Here is a 13,779-nt window from a genome sequence, read left to right as displayed (position 1 = left end):
TTTACTTCACAATGGAAGTGTTGATTTCTTATTATATGCTAGATTATGTGCTAGGAAATGGCTTGAAATCACCCATTTATCTGTATTTTATTAGACCATAAAAACTTTTAAAGGAAAGCTTATCATGTTCATTTTAATAGTCTCATGCTTCCCAAATACAGTTATTGCACAATTATTTGTTGAAAAGTCAATGAATATTTTTGATATGTTGTAAGAAATAATGCCATATAAAGTTAAAACACTAATTCATTCATTTCAAAATTATATGTTATGTGCCTTATTATTTAATTTTTAATTTGATTCTGACCACCTGTCTTCTCCCTTGGGAGGTATTTCTAAAAGCAAGGACTTTAAAAACTTAATAAGTTCACATACATATTTATCAGAAACTAGATGAAATTCTCAAATTTTCTACTTTAATATTGATAAGTTATAATACAGTAAGACACTGAAGCAGTTGCATTATCTTGAAAATGTAGTATCTCTTAATTATCCCAGTGAAAATACATTACTCCTATTAATCTTCAATGATAGATGAAATTTATGTAATTATAAATTTTATATATCTCTTGCCACAATGTACAAATATCACATAATTATGCTTAGACTTTTGAGAAGATGGCTCTAGTAATAGCAAAAAACAATAAAAGATTATTTTAACCTAAAAGCATTTTCTTTTTAGAAACTCATATTTAATTATAAATTTCTTCATTAAGGAAACAGGCCCAATTAAACTGAAGATTCTCTGGAAATCAAGCTTATCAAAGAAATCAGAATGTTTTCAAAAATCAGAATTTTTTTCTTTAGATTTTTCTGACTCTCTCTGTCCCACATGTCACAAGATATTGATATGTTCATAAGGTTGTGGTGGTTTGACTGAGAATGCATGTCCCCCATAGCCTGAGGTAATTATTTTTGTCTTTTTCTTTTCTTCTTTTTTTTTAATCCCCAGGTCTAAGGGCAAGAAACCTAGGTCCAGAAGTGGCATAGCTTTCTCTGTTAGCCATGTAGGCCAGCTCCTACCACAACAGGATGGGGACTGAATTTGACATGACTGTATCACCCTGGGATGGATGGATGGATGGATGGATGGATGGATGGGTGGGTGGGTGGGTGGGTGGGTGGGTGGATGGATGGATGGATGGATGGATAGATAGATAGATAGATAGATAGATAGATAGATAGATAGATAGATAGATAGATATAATTTTTTTCAAGGTAGGGTTTCACTCTAGTCCAGGCTGACCTGGAATTCAGTATGGAGTCTCAGAGTGGCTTCAAACTCATGGTGATCCTCCTACCTCTGCCTCCCTAATGCTAGGATTAAAAGCACATGTCGGGCTGGAGAGATGGCTTAGCAGTTAGGCGCTTGCCTGTGAAGCCTAAGGACCCCGGTTTGAGTCTTGATTCCCCAGGACCCACGTTAGCCAGATGCACAAGGGGGTGCATGCGTCTGGAGTTCCTTTGCGTGGCTGGAAGCCTCGGCGCGCTCATTCTCTCTCTCTCTCCCTCTTTCTCTGTCTTTCACTCAATAAATAATAAACAATTTTTTTTAAAAGCGCATGCCACCACACCAGGCTTACCCTGTGATATTTATTATTAATCTTGCAACTTGAGTCTTCAACAGGCTGCAGGAGGGTGTGTCATGGGGAGATCTTCTAGTCCAGCTCTATGGTGTATTCAGAGCAGTTTAAGCTCTGGTTCTTGGTGTTTTCTTGGTGTTTGCTGGCAGTTTAGTGGTGTCTCTCTGCTATCAACATATGGCAGTAAACAAGCTTTTTTCCACCATTGGTGGTGTTTCTCCTAGATTCTCTGTGCCTGAAATAAACACTTTCCTTCCACAAGCAGCTTCTATTCCAGTGTTTTTCCAGCAACATGAAGGTAACTGTAATAAATGTGTTTCAATTCTCCAATTTATGTAAAAGATAGCAGCTCTACTATGTAAACTTTATCTTTCGAGGATCCTAATTTTCTTGAAAACATTGTTTTTCTGCACATAAACTGGTCAGAGCATATATAATGCAGTGATGCATATATTGCAAAAGGAAATTCTAAAACTATTCAGATTTGATAAATGCCGCAATTGCTAGAAATTCATTGTACTTACTCAGTAAGAAAGTTTGAGTTGAAACCTAAGTGAAATATTGCATGAAGGGTTAATAGCTTTCCGTGAAATCTAGAGGGAACTAAAAAGAATTAATAACTATTACTAAGGCTAGAAGGCCATAAAAGAAACAAGGGAAGAGTTCAGCCTAGCTCCACTGATTGATGTACACCCCTTAGCTCAGATGGCCTTAAAGTACCAGAAATCATCTTGGTATACTCCCTTAGACAATCCTGAAGAAGCCTGTTCTGAACAAGGACACAAACAGCTACAAGTTCTTTATCTACTGTACCTGGTACAATCTGTTTTTCTTAGGATCCCACTTATAAACTTGCATGCTAGCCTAGCTCAGTGCTTCAGTCTTCATCCTGTGGGAAGGCGGCTGCCCCTCACTGTTTCTGTCAATAAATAGTCTATCTGTAGAGATCAAGACCACTTTTCTCTTATACTTTCCTTACATTGCATATCTACAATTACAATTTATTTGGCAAAAGATGCAGGGGATAAATTTAGAAGGAACATCTGATTTATTTCCCTGGGTTTGTAGTGTGAATATGGCATACAAGAATAATATGGTCAAAGACTTAAGGAAATACACAATGAAATAAAACTGAAAATGTATGATTTTTATGAATTTCATGAATTTAAGTTATACAGACTATAATAGTCTGTTAAATAGTCATTACATTTTGCAAATTAACACAAATGCAAAGAGATGGAACTTATTAGTATTAAAATGAAGTAGTGCTACAAATACACAATCAAGCAATCGTAACAAATGATGAGAAGTTTGGAAAATGAGTAAATTTGTTTTACGAAATGATAAAAAAAAATACTGGATATGATCATCTCAAACCAAAAGAACTGAAACTATATTTTAATGTATATTGATAACATACATAAATATACTACAAATGAAAAATTTCACTTTTATATCTGCATTTATTTTTCCCTACACTTAAACCTTCATATTTCCACAGTCCCACTCAAATTAACATAATTTTCATCCACTTTAAATGAACTTGGAGAATCTCCAACTCAGGACCAAAAGTCTCTCTCACATACAAAATCTATTTGGTAGTTTCTTCAAAAACTATTGAATTGATTATATTTCTTTTAGAACATCTGAGTCTTATTTTTAACTGTTCAGTTCTAAGGATACCTTAGTCATTGAAAATATCTGGCTAATTGTTCAATAAAATGAATAAAAGTTCATGCTTCCTTTGAGCTGCAGGCAAAAACTGCATGATATTGCTAGGCATATGAGAGAAGCTCTTCTGTATGTTATTCTGATGAGCTGCATAAAAGTGCATGCCAGACAAGGTTGCCTAAGACATACAGATGCAGAGGTTGGAAGGAGTTCAGAGAAATATCCCAAAATGACTAAGAGAATTAAGTGTGAAAATTATAAAATGAAGAAAAGCTAAACAAATAAGGATGATATATTTGGTTCAATCACAACTGAGATATTATGTAAAAATATACAGACAGTTGTTTGAGAAAAATTGGGTATTTCTGTTTTTTATATTCTTATTATATTATATTATACTATAACATATATATAATATTTTGTATTATTATATTATATTATAATGTTTTATATATATATAAATAAATAATTTCTGGTTTCTATATATATATAGTTTGAGACTGAGATATAGCTCAGCTGTTCAAGTCACTTGTTATAAAAACCTGATGACCAGAGTTTGATTCCCTAGTAGCCATATAACAATAGATGGACAGTGGCCAACACATCAGGAGTTCATTTTCAGTGGCAAGAGGCCCTGGCATGCCAGTACCCTGTTGTTTCTCTCTCACTCTGCTTGCAAATAAATAAGTTAAAATATTTATATGTATATGCATACATTAAATTAAATCTCAATAATTTTTTAAAGTTAATGAATATTCTAAAATGTTATTAATTTTATATTTTTAAATTTTTGTTTATTATTTTATTAAGAACATATTCTTATAGATACATCATATGTTGGTACCATATTTTCCATCCTCCCTGCTTTAATAGCAACTACTAAGACCTTTAGATAATGATCTTAAAAAGAGCAAATTCTGAACTAGTGAGATTGCTTAGTGGTGAAGGTGCTTGCCTGCAAAGCCAAAGGAAGTTCCCAAGGACACAGTAAGCCAGGTGTGCAAGGGGTCACATATGTCTCGAGTTCGTTTGCAGCAGCTGGAGGACCCAGCATGTCCATTCTCTCTCTCTCTCTTTCTCTCTCTCTCTCATAAATAAAAATTTAAAACAAATTAAAAAGGGCAAATTCAAAAGAATACGTACACATTTCACTGAAAATCACACTGTGATCCCAGAAAAACTTAGTGTTGAAATGCATTTTGAAAGCAAGAATTATTCTGATTTTTAGCATGAAAAGGGTGGAGAAAGAAGAATCCATAGACATTCCAGCCAGGTGTGCACAGCTACATACAAGAAACCCTGTCACAACCAAACTACTAAAGCCACAAACCAAATTAGAAAAGAAATCACCAATGTTCTCTCTCTCTCTCTCTCTCTCTCTCTCTCTCTCTCTCTCTCTCTCTCTTTTTGGATTTTTGAGATAGGATCTCACTCTAGCCCAGGCTGACCTGGAATTTACTATGGAGTCTCAGGGGTACCTCAAACTCACAGCAATCCTTCTACCTCTACCTCCCGAGTGCTGGGATTAAAGGCATGTACCACCATGCCGGGATCTCTTTCTTTTTAAATATAACTGTAAAATGTTTTAAATATTTATGCCTTTTACCTTTCTAATTACCATTATATTTCTTTATTATTTTATTTTATTTATTTATAAGAGGGGAGAGAGAGACAGAGGGAGAGGGCCTTTAGCCATTGCAAACAAACACCAGCTGCATGTGCCACCTTCTGCATCTGCCTTTATGTGTATACTGGTGAATTGAAACCTGGGTAGTTAACCTTTGCAGGTAAGCACCTTAACCTTGAGCCATCTCTCCAGCCCTAGTATTACATTTCTGTTGGACAATACTCTTAAAATGAAAGATGTATTTCCCATTTCAAATACATGTAAATCTATGGAATTATTTTTTCAAAAAATGCATCTGAACAAAAATTTAATTATTATGACTGATTTTGTTGATAATTATGAATATAATATGATTTATAGATAATTTTCTATTTTTCATCTCTAACCAAAATAAAGTGAATTTCCACTTGATGTTGACATAATTTCATATTGCAATATTTAACAAAATATGATATTATTCATATCCAAGCTTTTACCTAACAATACAAACCAAATGCAAAATAATTACTAGAAACAAAACTAAAGAAATACAGCAAAAGCCTTGTTAGCCTCTTTTGGGGGATTTGGACTATTTTAACTATTTTATCTTAATATTTATTATAGGACTATGCTTAAAATTTCAATTTAAATTATTTCAATGTGATAGTTTTACTTTGAATGACCAATCTATGGTTAATACATAATGTGAGAAAATTAAAGCTGTCATCCTCCATCCTTCAGGATTGGTAATGAGCTGTATCTAGAGTACATTATGAACTCAAAAAAAAAATGAAGGAAACAAACTACCTATCAAAATTTGGACTATAGACTGAACAGAGAGTTCTCAAAAAAGAAAATACAAACTGCTAATGAATATTTTTAAAACTTTTCAGTATCCTTTGCTACATGGAAATGTAAATGAAAACTACTGTGAGATTCAGACTCACTCCAGTCAGACTGTCATCAAGAAAATAAATAACAAATTCTGTCAAAGAGTTTGGCAAGGGGGAATCTGTATCCACTGTCATAGGTGTGCAAACTGATCTAGAAAATATGGAAATTGGAGGAGTCCTCAAAAAATAAAATAAAATATAATCTTGATTTAGCTATAACACTTATGTGTTGCACATCCATGTTTATTGTTGTTCTGGAGTCAGCCTGGATACCCATAAACTGATGAATGGATAATAAAAAATGTGGTACAAGGATGAAATGGAATTTTATTTAACTATAAGAAAATATAAAATGTGCAGAACAATGAACTGAATTGGAAAATATACTGATTGTAGTATCTAGGCCTACCAAAACAAATACAATATGTTCTCTCTGAAGGGTTAATTTCTTTCACTGAAAACTGGAAGGAACAAATGAGTTAATAACTATCCCTAAGACTAGCAGGCAATCAAGAAGACACAGAGGGATTTGGCCTTGACAGGCCCCAAAACTCCCCTGAATGATAAACTTCCCTTAGCTCAGAAAATATTAAAGGACAGAAGTCATGGGGCTATCCTTCCTTAGACAATCCTGGCTAAAGAAGCCTATGCTGAACAAGGACACAAACAGCTACAAGTTCCTTATCTACAGCACCTGGTACAGTCTGTTTCCTTAGGGCCCTCCTTATAAGTTTGAACCCCAGCCTGGCTCAGTGCTTCAGCGTTCATCCCACGAGAAGGCTGCTGCCCCTCACTGCTCCTCTCAATAAACAGTCTCCCTGTAGAGATCAAGTCTGGTGTTCTCTTTTAGTTTTCTCACAACTTTACTTATATGCTCTCATATAAAGATACTAGCTTCTAATTTCAAATTTTTATATATTGGTATTTATGTGGGAGTGAATTTGTAGAGTTACCAGAAAATTAGAAAGGGATGCATGAGGAAAGGAGAAAAAGACCTTCAGGGACATACAGGGTTTGGAAGGAAACAAGCAAACAAACAAATATGCTGGTACCAGGTTCACCAAGAAAGCAGCACTCTTGCTCATTTCCTCAATTACTCTTAATTTTAGCTGGGCCCTGTTGAGGTGCAATGGGCTAATTCTTTCCTCAGGATCTGCATCCATCTAAAAAAGAAAAGCAAATTCTCCAACAAAGAGTGAAATCAGCACCAGATAAATGGAATAGCCATTATTATTTTAGAAAGAATTTAATAGGTGTAGGCTCTCTTGTAGCCCATGATTGGTGGGAGCTTGATAACGGAGAGCAGGCTCATTTTTTTTTTTTTATTTTCATTCAACATAAAATTTCAATTAACTTTCATTCTGAAAATGTTTCATAATGTGCCTTTAAAATATGCAAGATTAATATTAAGTATTATATTCATGTGCACAAGTAAATTTCAAATATATTTTATGAACCATGAGAAACACATTTACTTAGTTACCACTAAATTTGTAAGTTATAAAAATTTTAGTGTGTTTTATTAGTTATGTACACAGTGTTTGCTATCTTTTTGGTACAATCATTAGCCTCTTCTCTGTCCTTCCCCCTCTGCAGAGACCCGCCTCATTGGGGAATATGAGTCATGCATTGGAGGGTTAGCCATCAGTTATTGGTCAGAGGCAATGTCTCTATGGATAATGATCCAATGTGTAGCTTTAACATACGTTCTGCCCCCGTTTCTGCAAATTTCCCTGAGCCGTGTTGGGTTCATTTTAGGTCTGCATCACTTATGTGTTCTTGGGAGCCTCTGGATTAGGAGTTGAGTATTTTCTGTGTCTATCTCCTTCAACCTTGTGCTGGCACCAGGTTCACCAAGGGAGCAGCACTCCTGCTCATTTCCCCCAATACTCTTAGTTTCAGTTGGGTCCCTTTTGAGGTGTAATGGGCTGGTTATTTCCTTAGAATCTATGTCCATCTGAAAAAGGGAAGAAAATTCTCCAATGGAGAGTGAAGTTAGTGCCAGATAAATGGGATAACCTTTGTTTTTTTAGAGAGAATTTAATAGGTATAGGTTTGATAATAAAGAACAGGCTCATTTTTTGGATGTGGTCCTCCCACAACCCAGCTTCAGCTATGGGTTCTATTCTACTGAGCAGATCAGTTAGCCAAGTCAAGAGCAATTGGTTTCCCACCATTGCTGTGTGCCACTATTGCACTTGTGTGAGCATCACGACAGGTTGTTTGCTGCTAACTATCTTAGACTATGAGCTGCTTGGACAAATGTTGATCATTTTTCCCCAGTCACTCATGTAGCACCTTCTGACACTAGACAAGCTGTTGGGGGACTGACTCTCTTCCAGATTCCAGCCAGGTCAGTCCATATTCCATACCAACAGAATATGGTATCTTCAGCAGGATGGTCTTACCACTAACCTTTGGTGGGCCATCAAGTACTCTCACTGAAATCTGTCTTCTTTTGGGAAACCTTGTAGGTCTCTGTGACTAACAGCTCATTGCCGATGTTAACCACATGCTGATACTGGGAGTTAAAGGAATTCTTCGTGAATTTCTTTATGTCTTCATTGAGATTAGCCAGCTGATTATTGTTGTCCTCTGTGTTTGTTTTGTTTGTTTGTTTTTGTTTTTTATTCTCCTTCAGATCATTTAACTGTCTTTGGACCCCTTCCAGGGTCTTATCTATTAGGTCTAGTCTAGCGATGTCAGTATTCATATGATTATTAGCCCTTTGTCACTTTTCTGCAGATTCTGCCATTTTATTCACCAGGGTTGCATGGATTATAACTTCCTTTTGGTGTTCTGATCCTAATGTTTCTTCCATTTGTTGATTAGGTACATCCATTATAGGAGTGGACAATCTTATAGGATTTACTTGCATTTGATTTTTTATGTTATTCCTTTTGTTTTGTTGTATTCCCATCACAGTAATCAGGCCTTATTTAATTTAGGAGGAAGTTATAGTCTACCTTTGAAGTGTGTCCAGATTATTCTCTTTTATGATTGCTTCCACTATTTTTCTGGTGGTAATTGGGCCTGCCTGCTCAGGGAGGAGTCCATGAGGTTGTAGTGGGGGGCCAAAGACCTGATGTAGATATTTGTTGTTCTATGATTCATGGTACAGGAGTGCATGGTCAGGTGCCTGAAGTGGACAGGGAAATGGGTGGCAGTGGTCAGTGGGATGGCATTCAGGAGCTTGGAGGTGCAGGTAGAGATAATCTGGCTTTCCTGGTTTCACAAGGTGATGGGGGATGTTGGCAAGTGGAATGGTTCTCTTGGGAGAGTTCTCGCTGGGCCGTGGGTAATGGGACTGTGGTCATGGGGGTTGAGCAGAATATAATGGTGATGGCGTGGGTCAGGTGTGTTGGACTGCGGATGGGGCAGGGGAAGCAGGGTGGCAATAGTGGGGGGAGTGGAACAGTGTTTGCCTGGGTTGGGGGGTGGGACTGTGGCAGAGGGGGAGTAGGGCAGCAGTTGCCGGGGGGTGGGGGATTGGGATGGTCGCCCACTTGCTCTGGAACAGGTGGAGCTACTCTGGCTTGTGTCCCCTTGCCTACAGTTAGCGCGGGAGGAATCTGCGGCGGAGACAGTGGCGAGGACAGCTGCTGAGGGTGTGAGGACTTGCGGGCTACCCGAGTGTGTGGGGATCAGCAGACTTGCTTTTGTGCCCCTGCGCCCCTCCCACTGGAGTCTATTAGAGGCTGCTCCCCATGGAAGACGCAATGAACCCTTAGTGTCTTGCCTTTCCTGCCCTGGGAGGTGCAGTGCTGTTAGGAAGATACCATCTTTACCAGAAGTGTAAGTTATAATTTTTATCAAATATTTTTTGCATAATATGGCTCTTTTATCCACAAAAACTAAAATAATAATTTCTAAATTAATGTTTAAGGAAAATAGAAAACCATATTTAATCATAATTAAAATGAATACCATTAATAAATTATGAACTGCATTTCTGCACTTTGCACAAATTAAATCAAATTTATGCATCTCTAGCTGTTTCAACATACAGAAGTAGTAAATCAAATATCATCAAACTGACATAAATGAGACAGGCTATGTCTGATTTATTGTAGTTTATATCTAGCAAGTACTCCCTACATCTCAGCTTTCTTTCATTCACAAGAGATTATCATTTTACATGGTCATTTGGTTAATCAACACTTTACATTTAGAGGGCTGGAAATATGCTTCTGTGATGAAAGGTATTTGCTTGCAATTCTGCTGACCTCAGTTGATACTCCTTCATACCAAAATAAAGGCAGATGCAAGGTAGAACACATGTCTATACAGCACATGCCCACAGCAATGGGAGGCAGAGACTGGAAAATCTGGAAGCTGATAGAACAACTTCTAGTGAAGCAGACTCCTCTACACAGAAATATTCTTTCCTGCAGATATGAGGAAGACAAGTTTGGAAACCTAAGGTCACACAACACTCTCTCCCACCAGAGTTATGTTATTTAAAAAGTGAAACATTCCTCTCTTGGAAGAGGGGCAGAAAGGAAGATCTAGAGACTCAGGAAGTCAACAAGTCTGGAAAAGCTTTAAAAAACCTTGGCCTTAGGCTAACAAAGGGGAAACAACTGCTTGGAGGAAAGAGTCTCCCTTTGATGTGCCTGCAAATGGCACAATGTGCTGGAGACTCTGACCAGCACAGCTGCCTGCACATTATGCAGTGTGCTCCAGAGACACAGCATCTGTAAAATGTCATCTGCACAGTAGTGGGCTTTCTGGTGATACAGAATTCTTTGAGTTGAGGAAGCTATGGGGGCATCATTCATAATGGGATGAAACTTCGAGTGTGGCTGCCTTTCAGTCATCTAGTACTCCTGTAAGCAACTCCTCAACCTACTTTGTGAGTAACCCCAATAAACTTTAAGTTAAAAAAAGAATTAGGTGTTATTTCTTTATTTAGTGTAAATCTACCATATTTTTTTTTACACAATTAACTGAGATTTCTAGAACAATTCAATGTCCAAGGTGATAGTGGAAGATTATTTCTTAAGAATCAATGTTTTGTCCATTTACTAAGATATTTACCATTGAGGATCCTGGGAGTAGGTAATTGCCTATGCAGGCTATAAAATATTATAGTTCCCTCAAGCAAAGACATTGCAATGTGGTTTAAGTTGTAGCTACTTTTAACAGTTGAAACATGTACATGAATATAACACAAATGCATTTGACTAAAATTTAAGGAGTCTGACACATGTCTTTATATATGTGTGACATTACTGGAGCGTTTTCTTTTTAACAGCAGAGACAGATCTGGGTGCCTTGGATCTGTCTGTGAAGGGAGCTAAGCATCCATATCTAACCTAAACTTCTCACTTCTCTTTTCACTTATAACTATACTGTATTGTGATAACATGTAAGATATTCGAGTCTAAACTTAGGATTCTTGAATAGACATCTCATAAGTATATTTTGAAAGAAAGTGAATCAATGGTACAGAAGTCTTTTTTTAGTCCCTTTAGATGAAATTCATAGTATATAATTAGATATTTTTTTCCTAATGAAATTTATCTCTCAATTAGCCAAATTACTAACTACCTGTAAGTATTAAAATCCTCAAGTATACTTGAATGGGAAGATAGTACATGTATTAACATAACACATTAAACCTGAACTTTAGTAAAAGTTGATATGAGTGAACCGAACAGAATCCTTTGGAGGTCCAGGCATGATAGATCCTGAAATTGAACATGCTAAGGGCCGTTAGTCAAACTTTCTTGTTTGGCACATTATTCATATATCAATTTTAAAGACTTTTTAGTGTATTGGAAGTATACAAACCTTCATGACATATTTATTTAATATATTTGGCTTTCATGTTTAGACGTTTGGGTATAACTTGACATTGATCAACTCAGTGGATTGTATTTGCCTGATAATCCCAAACACTGCATTACACATTTCATGTTATAATATAGACTTGGAAGCTTTTACTGCAAGGAAGACTGGAACTTGCATGGTTGACTAAATCACAGTCAAATGTTCAATGCAATAACTGGGCTCCTAACATTGCTAATCATTTTGACGTTTGCAAAATATTTTTCTCCTAAAATGTATGATGAGGATGAGAAAATAGTTTTTCTGTGAAAATGTTATTCATTAAAAAGAGACTGAAGTTAAAGCTAGATATGTATTATCAAAGCAGAATGTAATAAAATGATAATCATATAAATACAATAATTTCTCCTTTTCCTAGAGTTTGTTTTATGTGGCTGTAGTTATACACAAATGAGTATATCTAGAAATATTACAGGTCAAATTTAAATCAACAATTTTATTTCATGGATATGGTGACTTTCTCAGTAATGTGCTGAAACCTCACACTGTCCTGTTCCATCCATGTGATGTGTGAAACATACCAATTCTACATTCACTACCAGTCCATTGAAAACTCAGGTGCTGTCTAGTACTTGACTAGATTGTATTCATGTTAAAGCATGTACTCAGGTTGCAAACCTATATTGCACAACATGATACTTTTAGCAAAAGTTACCATATATCTTGAATTTTTTGTTAGGCAGGACCATGCTCAGAACAAAGGACCCTTCAATAACCCCATCACCCACACTTCTGAGCATTATTGGGACCAGCAGTTTTAAAAATGCACTGTTAGCCAATGGCTAGACCACCTCCCTAATTATAACCTTTTAAGGAGATCTCTGCTCTCTCCCATCCTTGAAATAGCTACTTTTCTTAGCCTGCCCCTTATTCCTAGGTAGCATGCCATCTTCCCCCACCCTCCCTTTTAAAAGATCTGCATCTTAGATGCCAGATGTGACTTCTCTGGCCTCACATCTTGGGATCAGTGAACCTCACCTGAGACTTGTGCCAATAAACCTGAACTAGATTTATGGATCTGGTTCCTTGCATCTGTCAAGCCTTTCACTTTTATCATAATATGATGTTGTGATTATTCTAATTATTATTTGTTTTTATGCAATTTGTTGTCAATTTATAAATTAAACTTCACTATATATATGTGTGTATGCATATATGGGAAAATACATACATGTGCATATGGAGTGTTTTGTCATCTTCAGTTTTAGGCTTCACTGGGGGTTCACTAATCCATCCCTCATAGATAAGGGGTTCTGATGCAATTGAGGAACCAAATAAATCCAAGAGCAAAGAACATGCAACTTTGATACATGGGTTTTACTTAACATCTTACATCCATCAGCTCTCTACTGGCAAGTATTATCATTACTAACAGAGGTTAAGTGTACCTTTACATACTTGATAACAATCACAAAACTACTCAGAAGTGTATTGCATCCTATTTCCTATGTTACAATATCTATATGGGAACCAAGAACACATATCCCGTAAAAGACTGCCTCTTCTAGGGCTGGAGAGATGGCTTAGAGATGAAGGTGCTTGCCTGTGAAGCCTAAGGACCCATGTTTGACTATTCAAATCCCATGTAAGCCAGATACACAAGGTGACACAACACCAAGGTTTCAAATGCCACACAAGTTGGCACATGAGTCTGGAGTTTGATTACAGTGGCTGGAAATACTGGCACACAAATTATCTCTCACTCTCTCACATAAAAATAAGCCAGTCTATTGAGCTTGACTCAAAAAGAAAGAAAGAAAGAAAGAAAGAATGTCCCTTCTAATAGAAAGTCAAACATGGTGTCTATGAGGAATTTCTTATTTAATAACACTTTTACCTATAGTCATAAGAAGAAAACTAGAAGGACATAAAAATGGTAATTTCTATGTGGCCTTGTTCTAGCAAGAATAACACTGAATATTAATTTAGTACATTTCAATTTATCCATTTAATAATCAATATGCTTTTAAAAATCTGTTATGTATGTATGTAATATTGGTTTGGAAGCTTAACAGCATATTCTATAGACATAGCAAAAATAATATGATTGTTCTTCAAATAGTCATGTTAAAATAAATGGCTTTTTCTAGTATCAAATTTAAAGTTAACCCTGAATGTTTTACTCAGATCATGAAAAATAAGTTAGGTTATAATTATGTGACTCTAGTGTAAA

General features: G+C 36.3%; 1 non-coding gene across 1 annotated transcript; it reads right to left on the bottom strand.

Moving 5' to 3' along the window:
• Positions 1–924: 924 nt before the first annotated feature.
• LOC123459942 lies at positions 925–1,059 on the bottom strand. The gene has a single exon (XR_006636674.1). It is a non-coding gene; the product is annotated as a small nucleolar RNA SNORA5 (small nucleolar RNA).
• Between the last annotated feature and the right edge of the window lie 12,720 nt (positions 1,060–13,779).

This window comes from Jaculus jaculus, chromosome 3 (assembly GCF_020740685.1).
Source record: "Jaculus jaculus isolate mJacJac1 chromosome 3, mJacJac1.mat.Y.cur, whole genome shotgun sequence".
Lineage (NCBI taxonomy): Eukaryota > Metazoa > Chordata > Mammalia > Rodentia > Dipodidae > Jaculus > Jaculus jaculus.
The sequence above is the reverse complement of the archived record's forward strand: the minus strand, read 5'-3'. Positions and strand labels throughout refer to the sequence as shown.